This window comes from Balaenoptera ricei, chromosome 13 (assembly GCF_028023285.1).
Source record: "Balaenoptera ricei isolate mBalRic1 chromosome 13, mBalRic1.hap2, whole genome shotgun sequence".
NCBI lineage: Eukaryota > Metazoa > Chordata > Mammalia > Artiodactyla > Balaenopteridae > Balaenoptera > Balaenoptera ricei.
Window position 1 is genome coordinate 43168270 of NC_082651.1, and position 24852 is coordinate 43193121.

At 38.1% G+C, this 24852-nt stretch overlaps 1 long non-coding RNA gene across 2 annotated transcripts in view; it reads right to left on the reverse strand.

The window, feature by feature from the left end:
• Window positions 1-363: 363 nt before the first annotated feature.
• LOC132377110 (uncharacterized) overlaps window positions 364-24852 on the reverse strand; it is a 31594-nt gene continuing 7105 nt past the window's right edge. For both annotated transcript variants that reach the window (XR_009506530.1, XR_009506529.1), the window contains exon 3: window positions 364-708. This is a non-coding gene — a long non-coding RNA (uncharacterized LOC132377110). The remainder of the gene's footprint in view (window positions 709-24852) is intronic.

A 24852-nucleotide genomic window follows, 5' to 3' on the forward strand; every position in this document is an offset into this window, starting at 1 on the left:
AAATCCAAATGTTTTTTACAAGGAGGTGACATTTACATACCATAAAATGCTTACAGATACTTTAAAACATACAAAATTTTATCTATATGTGAATGTATATGTGATAATGTATTATCAGCATGATTATAAAGTCATGAGACTCGCGTGCCATTTTATTTTGAAGTCACATCATACCCCTAAACGAAATTGAATACAAATCTATATGCTGTGATTCCACCATGTAAAAAAGAATATCTCTGTATAGAATAAGACTGGAAGGTAAGAACATGGGAAAATAAAAATGGCTTATTTTTAGAGTGGTGCAGTTTTTGCAATGTGATTTTTAAAAAAATTATCAATAGTGTTATCAAGTTGGAGAACAGGTTTTTAAAAATTAATTAATTTATTTATTTATTTATTTATTTATTTTTGGCTGCATTGGATCTTCTTTGCTGTGCGCCGGCTTTCTCTTGTTGCAGCAAGCGGGGGTTACTCTTTGTTGTCATGTGCGCGCTTTTCATTGCTGTGGCTTCTGTTGTTGCGGAGCACGGGCTCTAGGCGCGCGGGCTTCAGTAGTTGTGGCGCATGGGCTCTAGAGCGCAGGCTCAGGAGCTGTGGCGCACGGGCTTAGTTGCTCCGCGGCATGTGGGATCTTCCCGGACCAGGGCTGGGCCCGTGTCTCCTGCATTGGCAGGCAGATTCTTAACCACTGCGTCACCAGGGCAGCCCCTAGTTTTTTATTATAAGAGGATAGCAGAAAATAGATATTAAATTCACAGATTAATAAATGAGAGGAGAAAGAGCTGATGTCTTATATCTCAACGTTTCTAGAAAATCATTTCCATGAAAACTTTTCCCAGGTCCAACCAATTTGAATGTGGAAAGCATTTTTTTCCCCTCTCTGAAAATAGACACAGAAATCATTTACACCTATAGAAAGGCTGACCCACAAAATGTCCATTATACTTCCACATATTAGGTACATTTTCCTTCATTAGCTTGCCCAGGAACAAAAGCAAATGTCAATAGTTTGCTCTTATCAATTCATAATCCTCCATTTCTATCACAGTTGGTTCCCATTGATTACACATAGGGATAAAAATAGAGAGCTCTGAGATGGTGCTTTTGCCAGTTTCTCAGATGACTTTCTAAAGAAGAAAGTTGTATATGGGTGGATAGTATACGAACTTGAAATGTTGAGAAAGCAGGAAAAGACAGCAGAGTCTGTTTCTCATTGTCATAGAGCCCGTATTATCCTGTTTAGCTGAAATTAAGCCCAAATCCTAAAAGTTCTGAATACCTGCTGTCAGCTTCCTGCAAATGGGCCAGACTTCCCAGAGAATGTTAGCTAGAGTGCTGGCCGAGCTAGGGAATACGACAGATGCTGGCAAACACCATTTCACCACGTAGCTGTTTTCATGTCCTAGCAGCAGCTCATTGAAGTGCCAACAATGGCTCGGGGCGATACAACAAACACATCTTGGACACCTTCTTTGTGCCAGGTATAGTGTGAGAAACGTTGTAGAAAGCCAGCTGGGGAAGTGTGTGAAGGGACCCACTGTCGACTCCTCTGGCCCCAAAGCCCTGCCGGCTACCCTTAGGGATGACACAGAGCAAGGAACATCAAGGTGGGCCAGATTCAGTCCAGCCTCCTTTTCCTGGGGGTGCCTTAGTCAGCAGGGAGGTAGAACCCCAGAGGAAGCCTCCTAGCCCACAGTCATGTTTGCGGCTAGGCCTGGGGGCCAGCTGAGCAAAGGGGAGAAATATATATTAGTCAGCTCCTGCTGAGGGACGCAGCACATCAGTGTTTTTCTCCTTTGCATTTTTCTTTTGTCTTTGAAAAGAGTTATTATGTATACCAATTGATCCTATAGGAAAAAGAAAAGAATATACTGAGTACCATATATCCACCACCAACTTCATCCCATGTTCCCATAAATGTTTCAGATTTTTAAAAAAGAAATAAAGTAATAGCATGGTTGGAACATGAATTTCTTCCCAAATCCATTTCCTTCCCTCTGTCCTCAAGGGTAACTATTATTCTGAAAGTGGTGTTATCATTCCCAGGCATGCTTTAATACTATTTCTATACGTGTAGATATCCACAAAAATATTGTTTGATTTTGCTATTTTTGAAATGTGTATATTTATATAAATGAAATTAAATCTGTTATTTTTTCTTGGAGACATTTTTTTTTCACTCTGTAGTACAATATGTTTTACATTCAACCATCTTGATCCATGTAACTGCAGTTTATGACTATTCCACAATTTATCTCCAGTCTGTAAGCTTCCCAATGCTTTTGTTTGCTATTAAAAACAATGCTTGAATATCATTTTCCACTTGTCTTTGGTACACATGAGCAAAAGTTTCTCTAGGATGTATACTCATAAGAATTGAATAACTGAGTGGTAATTGTTGTGCATCTTTAACAGAAAATATCAAACTGTTTTCCAAACGTGTACAATGTACAGTCTCAAAAACAGTGAATGAGAGTCCTAGCTGCTCCACATCTTCATCAACACTTGATAGTTTCTGACATTTTAACTCTGTGCCAATCTGATAGCTGTGATAAAGATATCTTACTATGGTTTTATGTTGCTTGTCCCTGATTATGAATGAGGTCAATCACCTTTTCGTGTACTGATTGATAATTCTTATTGTTTGTCCTGTTAAATGTCTTGTCATGTCTTTTTGTGCATTTTTCTATTGTGTTTTTTTTTTCTAGTTGATTCATTGGAGTTTTTTTACATATTCTGGATCCTAAATTTCTGTTAATTGAGTTGTAGATATTTTAATTGAGTTTGTAGCTTGTCTTTTTACTCCCTTTACGGTGCCTATTTATGAACAAAAGTTATCAATTTTAATGTAGTCAAGTTTATCAATTTTGTTCCCTAAATAGAATTTTGTTTTGTGCATCTCATTTAAGGAATCCTTCCCACCCCAAAGCCAAAAAGCTCTCCTACTCATTTTTTTCTAAATATTTTAAACACTGGCCCTTCACACTTAAGTCAATTCTGAATTGAATTTTTATGATTGGTGTAAGGTAAATGTACTTTTATTTAAAAGGTATAAATGTACTTTTATTTATTTATTTATTTTTTAAACTATTACTCTTTTTTTTTTTTTTAATAGCTACTTTATTTATTTATTTATTTATTTTTCGCTGTGTTGGGTCTTCGGTTCGTGCGAGGGCTTTCTCTAGTTACGGCAAGTGGGGGCCACTCTTCATCGCGGTGCGCGGGCCTTTCACTATCGCGGCCCCTCCCGTTGCGGGGCACAGGCTCCAGACGCGCAGGCTCAGTAGTTGTGGCTCACGGGCCCAGCTGCTCCGTGGCATGTGGGATCTTCCCAGACCAGGGCTCGAACCCGTGTCCCCTGCATTAGCAGGCAGATTCTCAACCACTGCGCCACCAGGGAAGCCCTGTACTTTTATTTTTTTCCACATAGATAACAAAATTTCCCAGTACGAATTACTCTTTCCTCACAGGTCTGTCATGTATCAGGTTTCCATTTATCTGTTGGTCAATTCTGGTCACTCTATTCTGCCAATGGTCTGTTTGTCTATCCCTGTGCCCACAATGCATCATCTTAATTACTACAGGTTTATAATCAGGGCAACAATACTTCAGGTTTATTGTGGTCCAACTGCCATCCATTTTGGCATTTTTCTCAGATTTGTCATTTTTTAAAAACCACATACTATTATTAATAATTGTATTACAATATGCTAGACTGGGGACTTCCCTGGTGGCACAGTGGTTAAGAATCCGCTTGCCAATGCAGGGGACATGGGTTCGATCCCTGGTCCGGGAGGATCCCACATGCCACGGAGCAACTAAACCCGTGCACCACAACTACTGAGCCCGTGTGCCACAACTACTGAAGCCCGAGTGCCTAGAGCCCGTGCTCCACAACAGGAGAAGCCACCACAATGAGAAACCCGCACACCACAATGAAGAGTAGTCCCCGCTCGCCGCGACTAGAGAAAGCCCATGCGCAGCAACAAAGACCCAACACAGCCAAAAATAAATAAATACATAAATAAATAAAAAGAAATATACGTGTTGCTTGGTGATGATAAATGGGGACCTTTATCTTGGTTTAAAAAAAAATATATGCTGGACTGAGTTTGGTAAACCTTCACTTTGTACTTCAGCTTCTGCCAACTCTAGTGTGTGTGATACATCTGCAGCAAACAGAATTCTCACTGTAACTCACGGTTAAAATTGAAATATAACCAGCAATATTCTGTATCTCTTTTTCCAACCCTTTCTAGAGGCAAGTTAGCTATGAATTCTCTTTCAAGAACAACATGCTGGGTACTTATTTATAAAATAAGGCAAGGACAGTGAACTTTTTGTGAACTTGGATGGTGGTGGGAGACGTGTTAGATGTGGCAGCCCCTGATGACTATTTGGCATACCACACAGCAGTACCAGCCCTGCTAAGCCACCCGTCATGGGAAACCTGGGAAATTCTAGGTTAGCTTATATGAATTATGTGTAGGAAATAGGGACTGAACAGTGCTGCAATAGAGTATATTGAAAGTAGACTGGACACGCTTGTCACAGTGGTTTTGTAATTAATTGCATGGTGATAACATATAATTGTTTATTTATGCTATTATTTGGTAACACTTTTATATTGTGCAGTAAGACCTTTGACAAAAATGAGCTCAAAGGAAAAAAAAGAAAGTGCGTGTTTAATAAAAATTCAATACTTCAATTTCTCAAGAAACTGTATGATGACTATATAACTTCATAAAATGTCAACGTTTAGCATTCCACAGGGCATGTAATAATACCAGTGACCACATGAATGTCAGAGATACAACTGCTGCAGAAGCAGAAGCAGAAGCATCTCATTCAAAAGGTAAAACTTACATATAGCATAAGAAGCCTGTGCCTGAATACAATGATTTTCGATGTGCAGGTGAGTTTTACATATCACTCTGTGAAACATGACTTTTCACTGAGACCTAATAACCGTTCTAAATTAATTTTTATATTATACATAATTTTATATATAATTTTAAAATTAATTATACAACTAATCTAGATATAATTATACATACATATATACATATATACAGAGAGGTAGAGAGAGAAAGATTGAGAAGAAGATCCATCAAGAGTGATTGTCTCAAAAAAAAAAAGAAGAGTGATTGTCTCTGTAAGTGGGGGTCATTAACATATTTCTTTATGTTCATTTTGCTTGTCTATTCTGATTTCTTTTTTTTTTTTTAACATCTTTATTGGAGTATAATTGCTTTACAATGGTGTGTTAGTTTCTGCTATATAACAAAGTGAATCAGCTATACATATACATATATCCCCATATTTCTTCCCTCTTGCGTTTCCCTCCCTCCCACCCTCCCTATCCCACCCCTCTAGGTGGTCACAAAGCACTGAGCTGATCTCCCTGTGCTATGCGGCTGCTTCCCACTAGCTAGCTATTTTACATTTGGTAGTGTGTATATGTCCATGCCACTCTCTCACTTCGTCCCAGCTTACCCTTCTGATTTGTTTCTTATACGTCTGTAATAACAAATAACAATAGAAATTTTACTTTGAGAAGGGGAATGACAATTGAGTATGAAATGAACTATATGGAGTTTATTAAACAGATAAACCTAAACTAATAATAAACACAGTTGTGTATTCTGTTAATGGCCCCCAGTAAGGACTCCTTGTCTCCATACCCTTTGCCATGTAACTCTGTAGTCCCCTCCCCCTCTGACTACGGGTTTGGCCATATAACTTACCTAGGCCAATGCAATGCTAACAGACAGCAACAAGCAGGGGTTTGAAAAGCACCTGTGTGCTTCTGCTTGCTCTCTTGTGCATTGAGCTTGCTCGCTTTTGCATCTCTGCCTCAGTGTGAGAACTTGCCCCAGCTAGTCCACTGGAGAGATATAAAGACGTGTGGAGAAAAGGGAGATCATCCTAGTCCAGACAATAGCTAGCCAACCCTCACTGTGTGAGAGCCCAGCCAAGATCAGCAGCTGATCGTAGATGCTTGAGTGAGTCCAGTCAAGATCAGATAATGGCTCAGCTACCACAGACTTATGAATGAGAACAATAAGTCTTCAGGTGGTTTGTTATCAGCATTATTGTGTCAATAGAGAACTGATGCAACAACAAAGAAATAATGTGCTCTGTGGAGAGGAGAAAGGGAGTGTCTTTCAAAGATGTTTTTAATTTTGATTTAGTCCAGTTAATCTTTCATTTCCCCTTTGGTGCTAGTGCCTTTCTACAAAGGCTTTGCCTAATCCTCTTTTACTTTTATCAGCTTCTTGTATCCCATTTCTTTCTCTGAGTTTAATTATCTTCTTCTAAAATACAACTTTTAGTAGCTCTTTAAGGGAAGGTCTTTTAGTATAAATTTTCTCAGACTTTTTTTTTTTGGTCTGAAGCTACCCTCATTTCATGTTTATGCTTGAAGGATGCTTTAGCTGGGTACAGAATTCTAGATTAATTTTTATATTTCCTTTCCCACTTTGAAGATATCATTCCATTGTTTTCTGGACAATATTATTGTTGTGAGTAGTCTTCTATCTAATTGTTGTTTCTTTGTGGTTAATCTATATTTCATCTCTTTGAGTTTTTAAATCCTTCTTTATGTCTTTGTTACTAAATGTAGCTATGTGTGGATTTATGTTTATTTAAACTTTTCAAGATGCATTATGATTCTGGAATCTGAGGAGTTACATCTTTTATCAGTCTTGAAAATTCTCAGCCATTATCATTTTAAATCTTGCCTCTTCCACACTCTCTTCTATTATGTCTGTCCCTTTTCTGTATATCTCAACTTCTCATTCATATTTTCTACCTTTTTTTTGCTGCCTTCTGGATAATACCATCAGATTTAGCTTCTAGCTAATTAGTTATTTCTCTTCAGTTGTGTCTAATCCACTGTTTAACTATTTATTTTAAATTACAATGATTATGTCTTCCATTCCTAAAATTTCTCTTTGGTGGTTTCCCATATTCACCTGTTGTTTTCTTCATAAGGTCTTTCTTTTAACCTTAGGGTTTGGATCTCTTCTTTCATGTTTAATTATTTTATGCATACTCATTTTATATTCTCTTCTGGATTATCAGTCTAATATTTCAGGATTTTAGGGCTCTAATCCTCTTGTTTTGTGTCTCCTGACTGAGCTCATGTTTGATTTCTCCTTTGTGTGTTTTATCCTCTTTTATTATAAAAACTCTTTTTTGCCTGGATTGGTTTTATTCCATGAGAACCTCATGTGCCCTTAGGTGGAGAAGCATCCCTCCAGAATGGTTTTACATTTGCTCCTGTAAGTGCCTCAGGGTTCTCCAGTGGCCCAGGATCAATTTTTATGTTCATTTCTTAATTTAGGGATTCCTGGACTACCAGGGCAGTATTAAGACAAAGCCAAAACCAATGTGAGAAGCAGGCCTGGGTTTTCAATGTTCCAGTGAAAATATTTTTCGTTACCCAGCATATGGGTAAAGAAATATGTATTTTCTTGTCACTTCCATGTGCTGGTGAGCAGATTTTTTTCTACTGTCCTTTCACTGAGGGTGCCACCCTTTGGTAGTTCCAGCTTCTCATAGATTTCTGTTCCAACTTCCTGACTGGAGCAGGTCCAGGACCATGTCGTTTATACATGCACAGGCCTTAAAATCCAAGTCCCTAACTTATGGTAACTCCTCCCACCTCCCCCAATACCCCTGGCATTTGCAACAGTCACTGGAGTCCTTTCCCTCAGATTTCAGCACCTCCTTCCTTTCTGTTACCTGCAGATTCCTCTCTCTTTCTCACAAGCTCAGCTATATAGTTAAAGACTTTTTCTTGTATTTTATCCAGCATTTCTATGTATTTGTAATGGGAGTTGTCCCATTACAAATACAATTGCTTTTTAACCTATTTTAAACTTTTTGAAAAATGTCTTAGGAGCGTAAGTAACTGTGCAGGAAAGTTGGGGACCAGAGGGATGGGGAAAAAATATGGGATGTTCTGTGAATTAGAATCTTCACTGTGTAGTAATTCAGCATTCTTCCAACAGGGGGAGGCATAAATTATAAGCCGAGGGGAATGTGGGCATATAATTTTAGGAAAATTAACTCAAGATTTTTTCCATTTTCAAATGAATTGTGTCCTAAAATTGACCTGCCTGTGGTAAAGGTATGTGCTGACTCTTTTCCACCTTTCCTTTCACAATAGTCTTTCTCCCACTTTACAAAAGGAAGGCATACCTGTCACCATTTACCTCACTGTGCAAAACCCTCCAGACAGGCAAACAAAAAGACTATGCAAAATAATTGGTCTCTGGGAAGCATCTTAATCACAAATCAAGTCACTAAACGCACATGCTAAGGCTTATACTTATTTCTGTTAAAGGAGAAGCTAGGGGTTAGAAATGGAATATTTTGTTCTTGTTGAGGTGTATCTAACTCAGTGTGAGTCTAGCACTTTTATTTAATGACTTTGCCTCTTCTATTCCTTAACTATTGTCAAAGGATGCATCATTTTTTAGGAGAAGTTCCATGAGGGGAAAGCAAAGACAGCATTGGTGAAAAGTATTGAAGTGTGTAAGCAGCTTTTTAAATACAAGCAATTCTTTTAGGCTATTCTTAACACTCATCCTTAGGCCGTATCATTAGCTGGAAAGAAAAGCATGTTCAAACTGAATAAGCAGAACAAGCCTGTGGCATGGACTCTTCAACATAATTTGAGGGTTTTCTGGGACTACTATATATGATTTTAGATGAAAATTTTACTTAATTTGTTTAAAATTCAGTGTGAATCAATAAGCTAAAATCTATTTTATAAAGCATATAATGAAAAATTTATTCCAGCTATAGTCAACCTTCATCTTATTTCAACTAATTAAATACTTAGTATTTTCTAAATCCTAATAAAAACAAAAAATAAAAGTAGATGCCAGCTGCAAGGCCAATTAGTTTTAGTAGTATCTTTCTTTTTTATTAGATACACAAGGAAAGTTTGAACATAGTATCTAAGGAGTTAACAGGGCTATTTCTGATTTTTATACATGATTCTTATTCTGAAAAGCCAAACACTTGTATTTGATACATGCCACACATATTTAACAAAAAGCATGCAGTGCCTTTTATCACATTCCTTGCTTAATAAGTAACTTACCTGTAACTGCAGCTACACATGCTAGTTCATTATTTCAAAATAAGTAATAAAGAAATAGCATATTCTTTTCATCTGGTTTTATAACATAAAAAGGAAAAAGGCCAATTATATTAGATATACATTATTTTAATCTCAAAGGCTTTCAGTAATGTTGCCAGATACTATCTATAATTTACTTCACAATGCTTTATAATCTTTCTTGAAACATATAAATATATACTGTATATGTATTAAATAAAGTTGGGGGAGGAAAGAAGCCAGACCTTTCTCACAAACTAAGCCTGATTTACATTGTTGCTTTGACCAAGAGGACTGATTTTACCAATTAGATTACACGATGTACTCATAAATTAAATGTATTCATAAATTAAATGAGTAAAATCTATCTCCACAACTTTGGCAAAAGTATATTTAAATCACATTATAAAAATAGCATTTTATTAATAAATATTATATTGAAAAGGGTGCTTTGAAATTTACATTATTTCTATTACCTCAACCCTTTTTTTTCTTTTATTTTTTTATACAGCAGGTTCTTATTAGTTATCCATTTTATACATATAAGTGTATACATGTCAATCCCAATCTCCCAATTCATCACACCACCACCACCACCACCACCACTTTCCCCCCTTGGTGTCCATACGTTTGTTCTCTGCACCTGTGTCTCTATTTCCGCCTGGCAAACCGGTTCATCTGTACCATTTTTCTAGGTTCCACATATATGCGTTAATATACAGTATTTTTGTTTTGCTCTTTCTGACTTACTTCACTCAATACGACAGCCTCTAGATCCATCCACGTCTCTACAAATGACCCAATTTCATTCCCTTTTATGGCTGAGTAATATTCTATTGTATATACGTACCACAACTTCTTTATCCATTCGTCTGTTGATGGGCACTTAGGTTGCTTCCATGACCTGGCTATTGTAAATAGTGCAGCAACGTACATTGGGGTGCATGTGTCTTTTTGAATTATGGTTTTCTCTGGGTATATGCCCAGTAGTGGGACTGCTGGGTCATATGGTAATTCTATTTTTAGTTTTTTAAGGAACCTCCATACTCTTCTCCATAGTGGCTGTATCAATTAACATTCCCACCAACAGTGCAAGAGGGTTCCCTTTTCTCCACACCCTCTCCAGCATTTGTTGTTTGTAGATTTTCTGATGATGCCCATTCTGACTGGTGTGAGGTGATACCTCATTGTAGTTTTGATTTGCATTTCTCTAATAATTAGTGATGTTGAGCAGCTTTTCATGTGCTTCTTGGCCATGTGTATGTCTTCTTTGGAGAAATGTCTATTTAGGTCTTCTGCCCATTTTTGGATTGGGTTGTTTGTTTTTTAAATATTGAGCTGCATGAGCTGTTTCTATATTTTGAAGATTAATCCTTTGTCAGTTGATTCGTTTGCAAATATTTTCTCCCATTCTGAGGGTTGTCTTTTCGTTTGTTTATGGATTCCTTTGCTGTGCAAAAGCTTTTAAGTTTCATTAGGTCCCATTTGTTTATTTTTGTTTTTATTTCCATTACTCTAGGAGGTGGATCAAAAGAGATCTTGCTGTGATTTATGTGAAAGAGTGTTCTTCCTATGTTTTCCTCTAAGAGTTTTATAGTGTCTGGTCTTACATTTAGGTCTCTAATCCATTTTGAGTTTATTTTTGTGTATGGTGTTAGGGAGTGTTCTAATTTTATTCTTTTACATGTAGCTGTCCAGTTTTCCCAGCACCACTTATTGAAGAGACTGTCTTTTCTCCATTGTATATCCTTGCCTCCTTTGTCATAGATTAGTTGACCATAGTTGTGTGGGTTTATCTCTGGGCTTTCTATCTTGTTCCATTGATCTGTATTTCTGTTTTTCTTCCGGTAGCACATTGTCTTGATTACTGTAGCTTTGTAGTATAGTCTGAAGTCAGGGAGTCTGATTCCTCCAGCTCCGTTTTTTTTCCCTCAAGACTCCTTTGGCTCTTCGGGGTCTTTTGTGTCTCCATATAAATTTTAAGGTTTTTTGTTCTAGTTCTGTAAAAAATGCCATTGGTAATTTGATAGGGATTGCACTGAATCTGTACATTGCTTTGGGTAGTATAGTCATTTTCACAATATTGATTCTTCCAATCCAAGAACATGGTATATCTCTCCATCTGTTTGTTTCATCTTTAATTTCTTTCATCAGTGTCTTATAGTTTTCTGTATAAAGGTCTTTTGTCTCCCTAGGTAGGTTTATTTCTAGGTATTTTATTCTTTTTGTTGCAATGGTTAATGGGAGTGTTTCCTCAATTTCTCTTTCAGATTTTCCACCATTTGTGTATAGGAATGCAAGAGATTTCTGTGCATTAATTTTGTATCCTGCTACTTTACCAAATTCATTGATTAGCTCTAGGAGTTTTCTGGTAGCATCTTTAGGATTCTCTATGTATAGTATCATGTCGTCCACAAACAGTGACAGTTTTACTTCTTCTTTTCCAATTTGGATTCCTTTTATTTTTCTTCTCTCATTGCTGTGGCTAGGACTTCCAAAATTATGTTGAATAATAGTGGTGAGAGTGGACATCCTTGTGTTGTTCCTGATCTTAGAGGAAATGCTTTCAGTTTTTCACCATTGAGAATGATGTTTGCTGTGGATTTGTCATATGTGGCCTTTATTATGTTGAGGTAGGTTCCCTCTATGCCCACTTTCTGGAGAGTTTTTATCATAAATTTGTGTTGAATTTTGTCAAAAGCATTTTCTGCATCTATTGAGATGATCATATGGTTTTTATTCTTCAATTTGTTAATATGGTGTATCACATTGATTGATTTGCATATATTGAAGAATCTTTGCATCCCTGGGATAAATCCCACTTGATCATGGTGTATGATCCTTTTAATGTGTTGTTGGATTCTGTTTGCTAGTATTTTGTTGAGGAGTTTTGCATCTATATTCATCAGTGATATTGGTCTGTAATTTTCTTTTTTTTAGTATCTCTGTCTGGTTTTGGTATCAGGGTGATAGTGGTTTCATAGAATGAATTGGGGAGTGTTCCTTCCTCTGCAATTTTTTGGAAGAGTTTGAGAAGGATGGGTGTTAGCTGTTCTCTAAATGTTTGATAGAATTCACCTGTGATGCCATCTGGTCCTGGACTTTTGTTTGTTGGAAGATTTTAAATCACAGTTTCAATTTCATTATTTGTGATAGGTCTGTTCATATTTTCGATTTCTTCCTGGTTCCGTCTTGGAAGGTTATACCTTTCTAAGAATTTGTCCATTTCTTCCAGGTTGTCCATTTTATTGGCATAGAGTTGCTTGTAGTAGTCTCTTAGGATGCTTTGTATTTCTGTGTTGTCTGTTGTAACTTCGCCTTTTTCATTTCTAGTTTTATTGATTTGAGTCCTCTCCCTCTTTTTCTTGATGAATCTGGCTAATGGTTTATCAATTTTGTTTACCTTCTCTAAGAACCAGCTTTTAGTTTTATTGATCTTTGCTATTGTTTTCTTTGTTTGTTTTTCATTTATTTCTGCTCTGATCTTTATGATTTCTCTCCCTCTGCTAACTTTGGGTTTTATTTGTTCTTCTTTCTCTAGTTCCTTTACGTGTAAGGTTAGATTGTTTGAGATTTTTCTTGTTTCTTGAGGTAGGTTTGTATAGCTATAAACTTCCCTCTTAGAACTGCTTTTGCTGCATCCCATAGGTTTTCAATCGTCGTGTTTTCATTGTCATTTGTCTCTAGGTATTTTTTGATTGCCTCTTTGATTTCTTCAGTGATTTCTTGGTTATTTAGTAACGTATTGTTTAGCCTCCATGTGTTTGTGTTTTTTACGTTTTTTTCCCTGTAATTCATTTCTAATCTTACAGCGTTGTGGTCAGAAAAGATGCTTGACATGATGTCAATTTTCTTAAATTTACTGAGGCTTGATTTTTGACCCAAGGTGTGATCTATCCTGGAGAATGTTCCGTGTGCACTTGAGAAGAAAGTGTAATCTGCTGTTTTTTGGATAGAATGTCCTATAAATATCAATTAAATCTATCTGGTCTATTGTGTCATTTAAAGCTTCTGTTTCCTTATTTAGTTTCATTTTGGATGATCTGTCCATTGGTGTAAGTGAGCTGTTAAAGTCCCCCACTATTATTGTGTTACTGTCGATTTCTTCTTTTATAGCTGTTAGCAGTTGCCTTATGTATTGAGGTGCTCCTATGTTGGGTGCACATATATTTATAATTGTTATATCTTCTTCTTGGATTGATCCCTTGATCATTATGTAGTGTCCTTCCTTGTCTCTTATAACATTCTTCATTTTAAAGTCTATTTTATCTGATAAGAGTATTGCTACTCCAGCTTTCTTTTGATTTCCATTTGCATGGACTATCTTTTCCATCCCCTCACCTTCAGTCTGTATGTGTCCCTAGGTCTGAAGTGGGTCTCTTGTAGACAGCATATAGATGGGTCTTGTTTTTGTATCCATTCAGCAAGCCTGTGTCTTTTGGTTGGAGCATTTAATCCTTCCAGGTTTAAGGTAATTATCGATATGTATGTTCCTATGACCATTTTCTTAATTGTTTTGGGTTTGTTTTTGTAGGTCCTTTTCTTCTCTTGTGTTTCCCACTTAGAGAAGTTCCTTTAGCATTTGTTGTAGAGCTGGTTTGGTGGTGCTGAATTCTCTTAGCTTTTGCTTGTCTGTAAAGCTTTTGATTTCTCCATCGAATCTGAATGAGATCCTTGCTGGGTAGAGTAATATTGGTTGTAGGTTCTTCCCTTCCATCACTTTAAGTATATCAAGCCACTCCCTTCTGGCTTGTAGAGTTTCTGCTGAGAAATCAGCTGGTAACCTTATGGGAGTTCCCTTGTATGTTATTTGTCATTTTTCCTTTGCTGCTTTCAATAATTTTTGTTTGTCTTTAATTTTTGCCAGTTTGATTACTGTGTCTTGGCGTGTTTCTCCTTGGGTTTATCCTGTATGGGACTCTCTGTGCTTCCTTGAGTTGGTGCCTATTTCCTTTCCCACGTTAGGGAAGTTTTCGACTATAATCTCTTCAAATATTTTCTCTGGTCCTTTCTCTCTCTCTTCTCCTTCTGGGACCCCTATAATGTGAATGTTGTTGCTTTTAGTGTTGTCCCAGAGGTCTCTTAGGCTGTCTTCATTTCTTTTCATTCTTTTTTCTTTAGTCTGTTCCGCAGCAGTGAATTCCACCATTCTGTCTTCCAGGTCACTTATCCGTTCTTCTGCCTCAGTTATTCTGCTATTGATTCCTTCTAGTGTAGTTTTCATTTCAGTTATTATATTGTTCATCTTTGTTTGTTCTTTAATTTTTCTAGATATTTGTTAAACGTTTCTTGCATCTTCTCGATCTTTACCTCCATTGTTTTTTCGAGGTCCTGGATCACTTTCACTATCATTTTCTGAATTCTTTTTCTGGGAGGTTGCCTATCTCCAGTTCATTTAGTTGTTTTTCTGGGGTTTTATCTTGTTCCTTCATCTGGTACATAGCCCTCTGCCTTTTCATCTTGTCTATCTTTCTGTGAATGTGGTTTTTGTTCCACAGGCTGCATGATTGTAGTTCTTCTTGCTTCTGCTGTCTGCCCTCTGGTGGATGAGGCTATCTAAGAGGCTTGTGCAAGTTTCCTGATGGGAGGGACTGGTGGTGGGTAGAGCTGGCTGTTCCTCTGGTGGGCAGAGCTCAGTAAAACTTTAATCCACTTGTCTGCTGATGGGTGGGGCTGGGTTCCCTCCCTGTTGGTTGTTTGGCCTGAGGCAACCCAACACTGGAGCCTACCTGGGCTCTTTGGTGGGGCTAATGGTGGACTCTGGGAGGGCTCATGCCAAGGAGTACTTCCCAGAACTTCTGCTGCCAGTGTCCTTGTCCCCATGGTGAGACAGAGCCACCCCCTGCCTCTGCAGGAGACCCTCCAACACTAGCAGGTAGGTCTGGTTGAGTCTCCTATGGGGTCACTCCTCCTTCCCCTGAGTCCCGATGCACACACTACTTTGTGTGTGCCCTCCAGGAGTGGAGTCTCTGTTTCCCACAGTCCTGTTGAAGTCCTGCAATCAAATCCCGCTAGGCTTCAAAGTCTGATTCTCTAGGAATTCCTCCTCCCGTTGCCAGACCCTCAGGTTGGGAAGCCTGACATGGGGCTCAGAACCTTCACTCCAGTGGGTGGACTTCTGTGGTATAAGTGTTCTCCAGTCTGTGAGTCACCCACCCAGCAGTTATGGGATTTGGTTTTATTGTGATTGTGCCCCTCCTACCATCTCACTGTGGCTTCTCCTTTGTCTTTGGATGTGGGGTACCTTTTTTGGTGAGTTCCAGTGTCTTCCTGTCGATGATTATCCAGCTGCTAGTTGTGATTCTCGTGTTCTTGCAAGAGGGAGTGAGAGCACGTCCTTCTACTCTGCCATCTTGAACCAATCTCTCTACCTCAACCCTTTTTGAAAATATTGGGTTGAAAAAGGTGCCATTAAGGAAAAGAATAGCAATCATGTGTTAAATTTTGGTAAGACCTTTTTTATATATTTCCCAGAAACTGAGGAAGTGAATGGCTCTAATGACTGGGTAATAAATTTCTGCAAGTGGTAGTTTTCATTTTTTTTTTCCTTTGATAGAATTTCAAAAGGATCAATGAAGTTAAAGTTGATATATTGTTAAAAGTAATTTTGGAGACTAGATCCCTTTGTTTTTGTGTGTGTTTGTTTGTTTGTTTGGCTTATATTTCAGGCATGCAAAGAAATAAGTGATGTTGCCAAAAGAAGACTTCTTCAAGTCCCTTCCATGTATGTATTGAACAAGTTTTCCCAGTGCTTACATCTATAAAAATAAAACATAGACATAGAATTGATGGAATTAATGAACTAAATTGTTAAAAGCCCCATTCATCTTGTAAAGAAATGCATTTCCCGTAAATTGGTGCAGCCACTATGGAGTACAGTACGGAGGTCCCTTAAAACACTAAAAGTAGAGTTACAATATGATCTAGCAATCCCAGTCCTAGGCATATATCCAGAAAAGATGAAAACGCTAATTTGAAAAGATACATGCACCCCGATGTTCGTAGCAGCACTATTTATAATAGCCAAGACTTGGAAGCAACCTAAGTGTCCATCCACAGATTAATGGATAGAGAAGATGTGGTATATATGTACAATGGAATATTACTCAGCCATAAAGAAGAATGAAATAATGCCATCTGGAGCAACGTGGATGGACCTAGAGATTATCATACTAAGTGAAATAAGTCAGATGGAGAAAGACAAATATCATATGATATCACATATAGGGAATTTAAAAAAATGATACAAATGAACTTATTTACAAAATGGAAACAGACTCAGACATAGAAAACAAACTTAGGTTACTAAAGGGGAAAGGTTTGGGGGGAGGGATAAATTAGGAGTTTGGGGTTAACAGATAAAAACAACTATATATAAAATAGATAAACAACAAGGACCTACTGTATAACACAGGGAACTATATTCAATATCTTGTGATAACTTATGGAATAGAATCTGAAAAAGAATATATATAGGGCTTCCCTGGTGGCGCAGTGGTTAAGAATCTGCCTGCCAATGCAAGGGACACGGGTTTGAGCACTGGCCTCGGAAGATCCCACATGCCGCAGAGCAACTAAGCCCATGCACCACAACTACTGAGCCTGAGCTCTAGATCCCGCAAGCCACAACTACTCAGCCCACATGCCACAACTACTGAAGCCTGTGTGCCTAGAGCCCATGCTCCGCAACAAGAGAAGCCACGACAATGAGAAGCCTGCACACTGCAACGAAGGGTAGCCCTCACTCACCACAACTAAAGAAAGCTCGTGCACAGCAACGAAGACCCAACACAGCCAAAAATAAATAAATAAATTTTTAAAAAGTATATATATACACACATATATATATATATATATATATATATACATATATATACAGCATATTGATTCATCATATATATATGAATCACTTTGCTGTACACCTGAAACTAACACAACATTGTAAATCAACTATACTTCAATTTTTAAAAATCCATTCCCCATATATTTTTACTTTTTGTCAACTTATCAAAATTGTGTTATTATTTATGTTGTTTTAATTAATTGTATAAAGCTAGTAATTGTCACCCAGAAGAAATTTTTTAAACACTTAGAGACTTATAGGAAATTAAAAACTAAAAATCAATTTTGTAGTGTAGAAATAAAATGATCCAATCAATGAAAGAAAATCCAAGCATATCATTATATTACTTTAGGATAAACTTCTGTGGGGAAATTAGAAATATGTGTTCTAGAAGAAAAAAGAGCAGTGTGAAATTCCTAGCTGTTGGAGAAGAATTTAAGTTTTTTTAAATGGATGATGATATTTATATTCCATCAAATATATGGTATTTAGTCTGCATTCCATACATTGAAAAGAGTGATGGAACACTTTTATTTTTAAATGACAGTATTTATGAGATGCCATAAATTATATCCTTTGCAATTATTTAGACTTACGATGAAAATTTTTATATGTCAACTTTAAAACATATGAAGGAATATGGTGTTTTTAAAAATGAACTTAGTGATTATGTCAGTGAAAATATGTGAAGACCACTGTAATAATTCCCAGGTAATGCATGATATTTCACAGATGCTCCCAGCTGAAAGACTGTTGTTGATTTCTACTGTGGTCTAATCTCTGCCCTCTTGTTAAACGAAATCCACCAGGACTATTTGGAAAATGTTTGCCAAGAAGCACTTAAACTCTGAAGTTTCTAATGAATTGAGGTCACTGCTGCCTTCAGTAGTTTATTTAATAGTCATGACCCTGGGCTCCCCTGGTGGCGCAGTGGTTAAGAATCCGCCTGCCAATGCAGGGGACACGGGTTTGATCCCTGGTCTGGGAAGATCTCACATGCCGTGGAGCAACTAAGCCCGTGTTCTACAACTACTGAGCCTGTGCTCTAGACCCCGTGGGCCACAACTACTGAAGCCCATGGGCTTAGAGCCCGGGCTCTGCAACAAGAGAAGCCACGGCAGTGAGAAGCCCGCGCACCGCAACGAAAACCCAACTCAGCCCCCCCAAAAATAAATAAATTAAAAAAAAAAAAAGAATACATGATTCACTAAGGTTGGGACAGGGACATTTCCGGAACCCCAATTTATATTTTATGTCAATTATAGCAAGTACATCTTAGTTCAATACTTTAATGTGTCAATTTCAGTGAATACAACAGATTTCCAAAATGAAAAGGCTGAGTCCCAGTTTAAGAAGGCATCTGGCTAGGTGTCCATTAGCTTCTCCCAACAACCCATTAAAATTCCTTAAATGACTTAGGAAAAGATTAAGACTGTTAACAACAGGTGGATAAGGTAAAGGGCATCTGTAAGGAAACTAAAACGCAGAATTTAAAACTACATTAGAAGCAGGAAACAGCTGAATGGTACGGAGGGCAAAGTTTAGAAGCTTTCTTAGAAAACGGAGGAAATGAACAAAAGATATGAGAATGAAGAGAGATGAGATCATAGACTCAAAGGGCAGAGAATGGAGATCTGACAGCTACACAGTTGTGTCAAAGAAAATATGAGACTTTAGGGACATAAACTCACAAAGGCAAGAGAAAAAGTACAGGGGGACAATAGCACTAAACTTTTGGAAAAGGGAGAACAAATAAGAGTGGTAAATATTTAGCAGACCAGAGAAGGGTGCATCCAAAGCCACAGTGGAGAAAGCTGAAAACAAACCCAACATATACCACTGAGTCGTCAAAAGGCTCAGGAATTTGTTGCAAAAGGTACCTATGAAAGAATTGGTTGAACCTTTCAGAAGCAGTTTGATTCCCTCACCCACACTGAGTGGCCAGGTGACTATCCCCTCCAGCCCTGGCAAAAGACTGGAGGTTTGTCTCTGAAAAGCGTAAACACAGAGCAAGGCTGAGAGCCAGAGTATAGCACCAAAGCTGAGAAGATTAGGGGATGGTTGCACACTGCATGCTGTCTCCCCTAGGTCTCTTCCCTAACTGGGTCCTCCAACACCGGTGACCAGGTCTTTGCCCTCCAGGCAGGATATTAGTATCTTCTCTGGGAAAATCTGACCAGCCTAGTTCTGAAGAAATGGACTTTAGAAATTCACCTGCCCTTTGGCTTATAGTCAACAAATCCTATCTAAGCACTCAGTTTCCAATCAGCTTTTCAAATTCTCAGTCTTAAATGTGAATTCACAACCAAGGATTATCAAATGTTAAGGAATGCCTTGAATATTAAATAAAGAGACCAAGTCAACCAAATAAAGAGTAAAAGGCAACTTTTTTTTTGATGTGGACCATTTTTTTTAAAGTGTTTATTGAATTTGTTACAATATTGCTTCTGTTTCATGTTTTGGTTTCTTGGTTACGAGACAGGTGGGATCCTAGCTCCCCGACCAGGGATCGAACCTGCACTCCCTGCACTGGAAGGCAAAGTCTTAACCGTTGGACCGCCAGGGAAGTCCCATAAAAGACAATTTGAAGGAAGCAGACTATGTAAGGAAAAGAAAACTTAAAAAAAACCATTAATCCACGAGGAGATATTATGTTCATGAAATAAGAACAAGATCATATAAAAATATAAAGAACAAAAAAAAGCTCTTAATATTAAAAATGTGATAAATAAATATCTCAAATATTTAGTGGCAGAGTTGGAAGATAGAGGTGAGAAAATACTCCAGAAAGTAAACTCAAACCAAAAATACAAAAAAAGAAAAGAAAAAAGAAAAAAAAATTAACACAAAGAGATGGAAAATAGAAGAGAAAATTTAGGAGGAGTAAACAGAGGGTTAATGTTACCAATGAAGTAATTTAAGAAAATTTTCCAGAACTGAACGATATGTATTTCCAGAATAATACTAAGGACAAATATAATATCTTGTAAGGAGAGAGATAGAGAGAGTGAGAGAGAGACTGATTCACATACAAAGAATCAGTTACCAGAATGGGTTTATACTGCCCAAGTACAAACCTGAAGGCTAGAGGAAGAGCAATACCTTAAAAATTATGGAAACAAATTATTTCTGTCTTAGAATTTCATACTAGTCAAATAATCAGTCAACTATCAGAGTAGAATAAAAGCAAGTCAGACATGGTAACTGTCCAAAAATTTACCTCTGTGCAGTGTTCTAGACAAGGTACTGGAGGTATGCTCCATAAAAATGAGAGGATAAACCAGGAAGAAGACATGGGATACAGAAAAGAAAGGCTCAAATATTGGAGGAAGGAAAAGGGAATTCCTAAGATGATGGTGAAGGGAGATCACAGGATGTTAACTGCACATCAGGCCCAGAAGGAAACTAGGCCAAACTGAAGCAGGTCAGAAGGCTCCTAGAAAGGAAGATGAAATTGATAGAATACCTAATGTGAATAAACATCTTGACAGCTGGTTAAGAGTTTATAGTTGAATTAGTAAAAAGGAAAAGCTAAGGAAATGAAAAATGAGGACAATTATTAACTCCAGGAAAAAAAAAAGTTATGTGAGAAAAGAAATAATCATACCACATAGCTCATCTGTGACTAGTGTTTACTTATTAATAATAATGTAAACACTGACTATTAATCTAACCAAAATTATGATATAGTTATACTGGAAGATGGACATGGGAAGGGTAATTAAACTTGGAGGATGCTGGAGAAAAAAGAAAGCAAAGTTCTTTCCATACCATAGTGGAAAATCAATAGATTAGGACAAAAAGTAAAAAAATCTAGAAGTAGGGGCTTCCCTGGTGGCACAGTGGTTGAGAATCTGCCTGCTAATGCAGGGGACACAGGTTCGAGCCCTGGTCTGGGAAGATCCCACATGCCGCGGAGCAACTAGGCCCGTGAGCCACAATTACTGAGCCTGCGCGTCTGGAGCCTCTGCTCCGCAACAAGAGAGGCCGCGATAATGAGAGGCCCATGCACCGCGATGAAGAGTGGCCCCCACTTGCCGCAACTAGAGAAAGCCCTGGCACAGAAACGAAGACCCAACACAGCCATAAATAAATAAATAAATAAACCCAAAAGTTAAAAAAAAAAAAATCTAGAAGTAGCAATAAAGACTTATTGTTTACATATAAAGAATTAATAAACAAAATAATCAGCCAAGAGAGGTGAAAATAATTAATTCCTGGAAAGGAGAAATAGAGTAGGGGGTAGGAGACTGCTGTTTTTCACAACAAACTAGAGGGAACTTGTTGACTCTTTAAACTCTGTCATATATAACTTTGATATAAATGAAAACTTAAAAAGAAAATTAAAGCAAATAATCAAAAATTAAATGTTAACATATAATAGAAGACAACTTTCATTGTCTTCTATTATATGAGGTGAAGGAACACCCAAATCTGCAGGCATAATTAAAATAAACTATTACTTCTGTGCAGTGTTCTAGAGAAGGTACTAGAGGTATGTGAGTTTTGAATTTTAAGGATAAAGAATCCTACACTAAAATTTACTGCAAAGGAACAAAAACAGGGATGGTATTAGACTTTTCCTCAACAATACAAATTAGAGGACAATGGAGAAATTTCCAAAGATTTGAGGGGAAAAAACTGTGTCCAGCAGCTACATGTAAAAGAATGAAATTAGAACACTTCCTAACACCATACACAAAAATAAACTCAAAATGGATTAAAGACCTAAATAAGGCCAGACACTACAAAATTCTTAGAGGAAAACTTAGGCAGAACACTCTATGACATAAATCACAGCAAGATCCTTTTTGACCCACCTCCTAGAGAAATGGAAATAAAAACAAAAATAAACAAATGGGACCTAATGAAACTTAAAAGCTTTTGCAGAGCAAAGGAAAACATAAACAAGACGAAAAGACAACCCTCAGAATGGGATAAAATATTTGTAAACGAAGCAACTGACAAAGGATTAATCTCCAAAATATACAAGCAGCTCACACCGCTCAATATCAAGAAAATGAACAACCCAATCCAAAAATGGGCAGAAGACCTAAATAGACATTTCTCCAAAGAAGATATACAGATTGCCAACAAACACATGAAAGGATGCTCAACATCACTAATCATTAGAGAAATGCAAATCAAAACTACAATGAGGGGGCTTCCCTGGTGGCGCAGTGGTTGAGAATCTGCCTGCCAATGCAGGGGATAAGGGTTCGGGCCTTGGTCTGTGGGGATCCCACATGCCGCGGAGTGACTGGGCCCGTGGGCCACAACTACTGAGCCTGCGCGTCTGGAGCCTGTGCTCCGCAACAAGAGAGGCCGCGACGGTGTGAGGCCCGCGCACCGCGATGAGGAGTGGCCCCCGCTCGCCGTGACTAGAGAAGGCCCTCGCACAGAAACGAAGACCCAACACAGCCAAAAATAAAAATAAATAAATAAATTAAAAAAAAAAAACTACAATGAGGTATTACCTCACACTGGTCAGAATGGCCATCATCAAAAAATCTACAAACAATAAATGCTGGAGAGGGTGTGGAGAAAAGGGAACCCTCTTGCACTGTTGGTGGGAATGTAAATTGATACAGCCACTATGGAGAACAGTATGGAGGTTCCTTAAAAAACTAAAAATAGAACTACCATACGACCCAGCAATCCCACTACTGGGCATACACCCTGAGAAAACCGTAATTCAAAAAGAGTCATGTACCACAGTGTTCATTGCAGCTCTATTTACAATAGCCAGGACATGGAAGCAACCTAAGTGTCCATCGACAGATGAAATGGATAAAGAAGATGTGGCACATATATACAATGGAATATTACCCAGCCATAAAAAGAAACGAAATTGAGTTATTTGTAGTGAGGTGGATGGACCTAGAGATTGCCATACAGAGTGAAGTAAGTCAGAAAGAGAAAAACAAATACTGTATGCTAACACATATATATGGAATCTTAAAAAAAAAAAGTTCTGATGAACCTAGGGGCAGGACAGGAATAAAGATACAGACATAGAGAATGGACTTGAGGACACGGGGAGGGGGGAAGGGTAAGCTGAGATGAAGTGAGAGAGTGGTATGGACATATATACACTACCAAATGTAAAATAGGTAGCTAGTGGGAAGCAGCTGCATAGCACAGGGAGATCAGCTCGGTGCTTTGTTTCCACCTAGAGGGGTGGGATAGGGAGGGTGGGAGGGAGATGCAAGAGGGAGAGGATATGGAGATATATGTATACGTATAGCTGATTCACTTTGTTATACAGCAGAAACTAACACAACATTGTAAAGCAATTATACTCCAATAAAGATGTTAAAAAAAAATTGTCCAGGAATTCCATAGGAAACCAGGCTATCGTCTCTATCATTTTTAAAAGCAACAGAAGACATTCACAGATAATCTTTAAAAGCATATCAGTCTCATATCTCTATCTGAGAGATGACTCAAAAAAACCCTCAAAGATGTTATAAAAGAACTCTCTGGTGGTATTAAAATAAGGTGAACAAAGAATTTCATCAATGTATTTTTATAATTGTGGTTTCAAAACAATTCAACTGTGAAAAATTATTGAAAGACGAAACAATAATTTCATAATAGTAGCAACTAACATAAAGTGTTAGTCTCTGGTCTAAATGCTTTACACGAATTACCTCATTTAACCCTCAGAACAGCCCGATGATGGTAGATACCATAATTATGTCTATTTTACAGATGAAGAAACTGAAGCACAGGGGAGTTTAGTAATTTGCCTAAAGTCACACAACTAGTGTACTTGCTATTTAACTACTGTCTCTAGGCTGTGACCCTGAGATTGGAACTCTGCTAATCATATTTCCTAGACTTCCTTGCGAACTGGCTCCCTGTGTCTGCTAATAAGAGGCACTGGAAGAAAACTGTAGGGAGAGAGTAGGAAAGAAGGCTTGTGCTTTCTGTTTTCTAGTACTATCAGTATTGTTCCACCATCAGCAGCAGACAGTTGGCTCTAGCTCCCAACTTCTTTGCACACTCCTAGCATGAATCTTGCTTTGCCCCTCAGAGGAATCTTCAGCAGGGGAGGTTCAGGGAACCCTCTCCTCCTCTGAAATCCAAGCACCAGCTGCAGAGAGTGTCCCCTTAAAGATCTGAGCACCAAACCTACAGGGCCTCTCCTCTGAGCTCCTAGGTTCTAGAAACTTGATTTCTTCCTTTTGTTCTCACAGTCCTAAAGGTTGAAGCTTCTTCCTGCAGTTACTAATCTCTGGTTACCTTAGCTTCTTGTTTTTTCCTTTCAGCCTTCCAACACCTGTGTAACCAATTCCCTGTATTTAATATCGCCTGTTTGAAATACTTAGTGTGTTTCTGTTTTTCTAATTGGACCTTGACTTACACAGTTAGTAAATGACAGGGCTGGGATTCAGATCCAGTAGCCTGACTCCAGAGCTCATACTCTTAATTGCTATTCATATTATTCTAAGCTCTTAAAAACGAAACAAAAATAAGACAAAAAAGTAAACCTGGGGCTTCCCTGGTGGCGCAGTGGTTGAGAATCTGCCTGTCAATGCAGGGGACACGGGTTCCAGCCCTGGTCTGGGAAGATCCCACATGCCGCGGAGCAAATGGGCCCGTGAGCCACAGCTACTGAGCCTGCGCGTCTGGAGCCTGTGCTCCGCAACAACAGGCCGCGACGGTGAGAGGCCCGCGCACCGCGATGAAGAGTGGCCCCCGCTCGCCGCAACTAGAGAAAGCCCTCGCACAGAAACGAAGACCCACCCAAAAATAAATAAATAAATTAATTAATTAAAAAAAAAATAAGGCTTTAAAAAAAAAAAAAAAAGTAAACCTGACTTTAAATAACCCTTGCGACAAAGATGGACCAAAAATTGTAAAATGT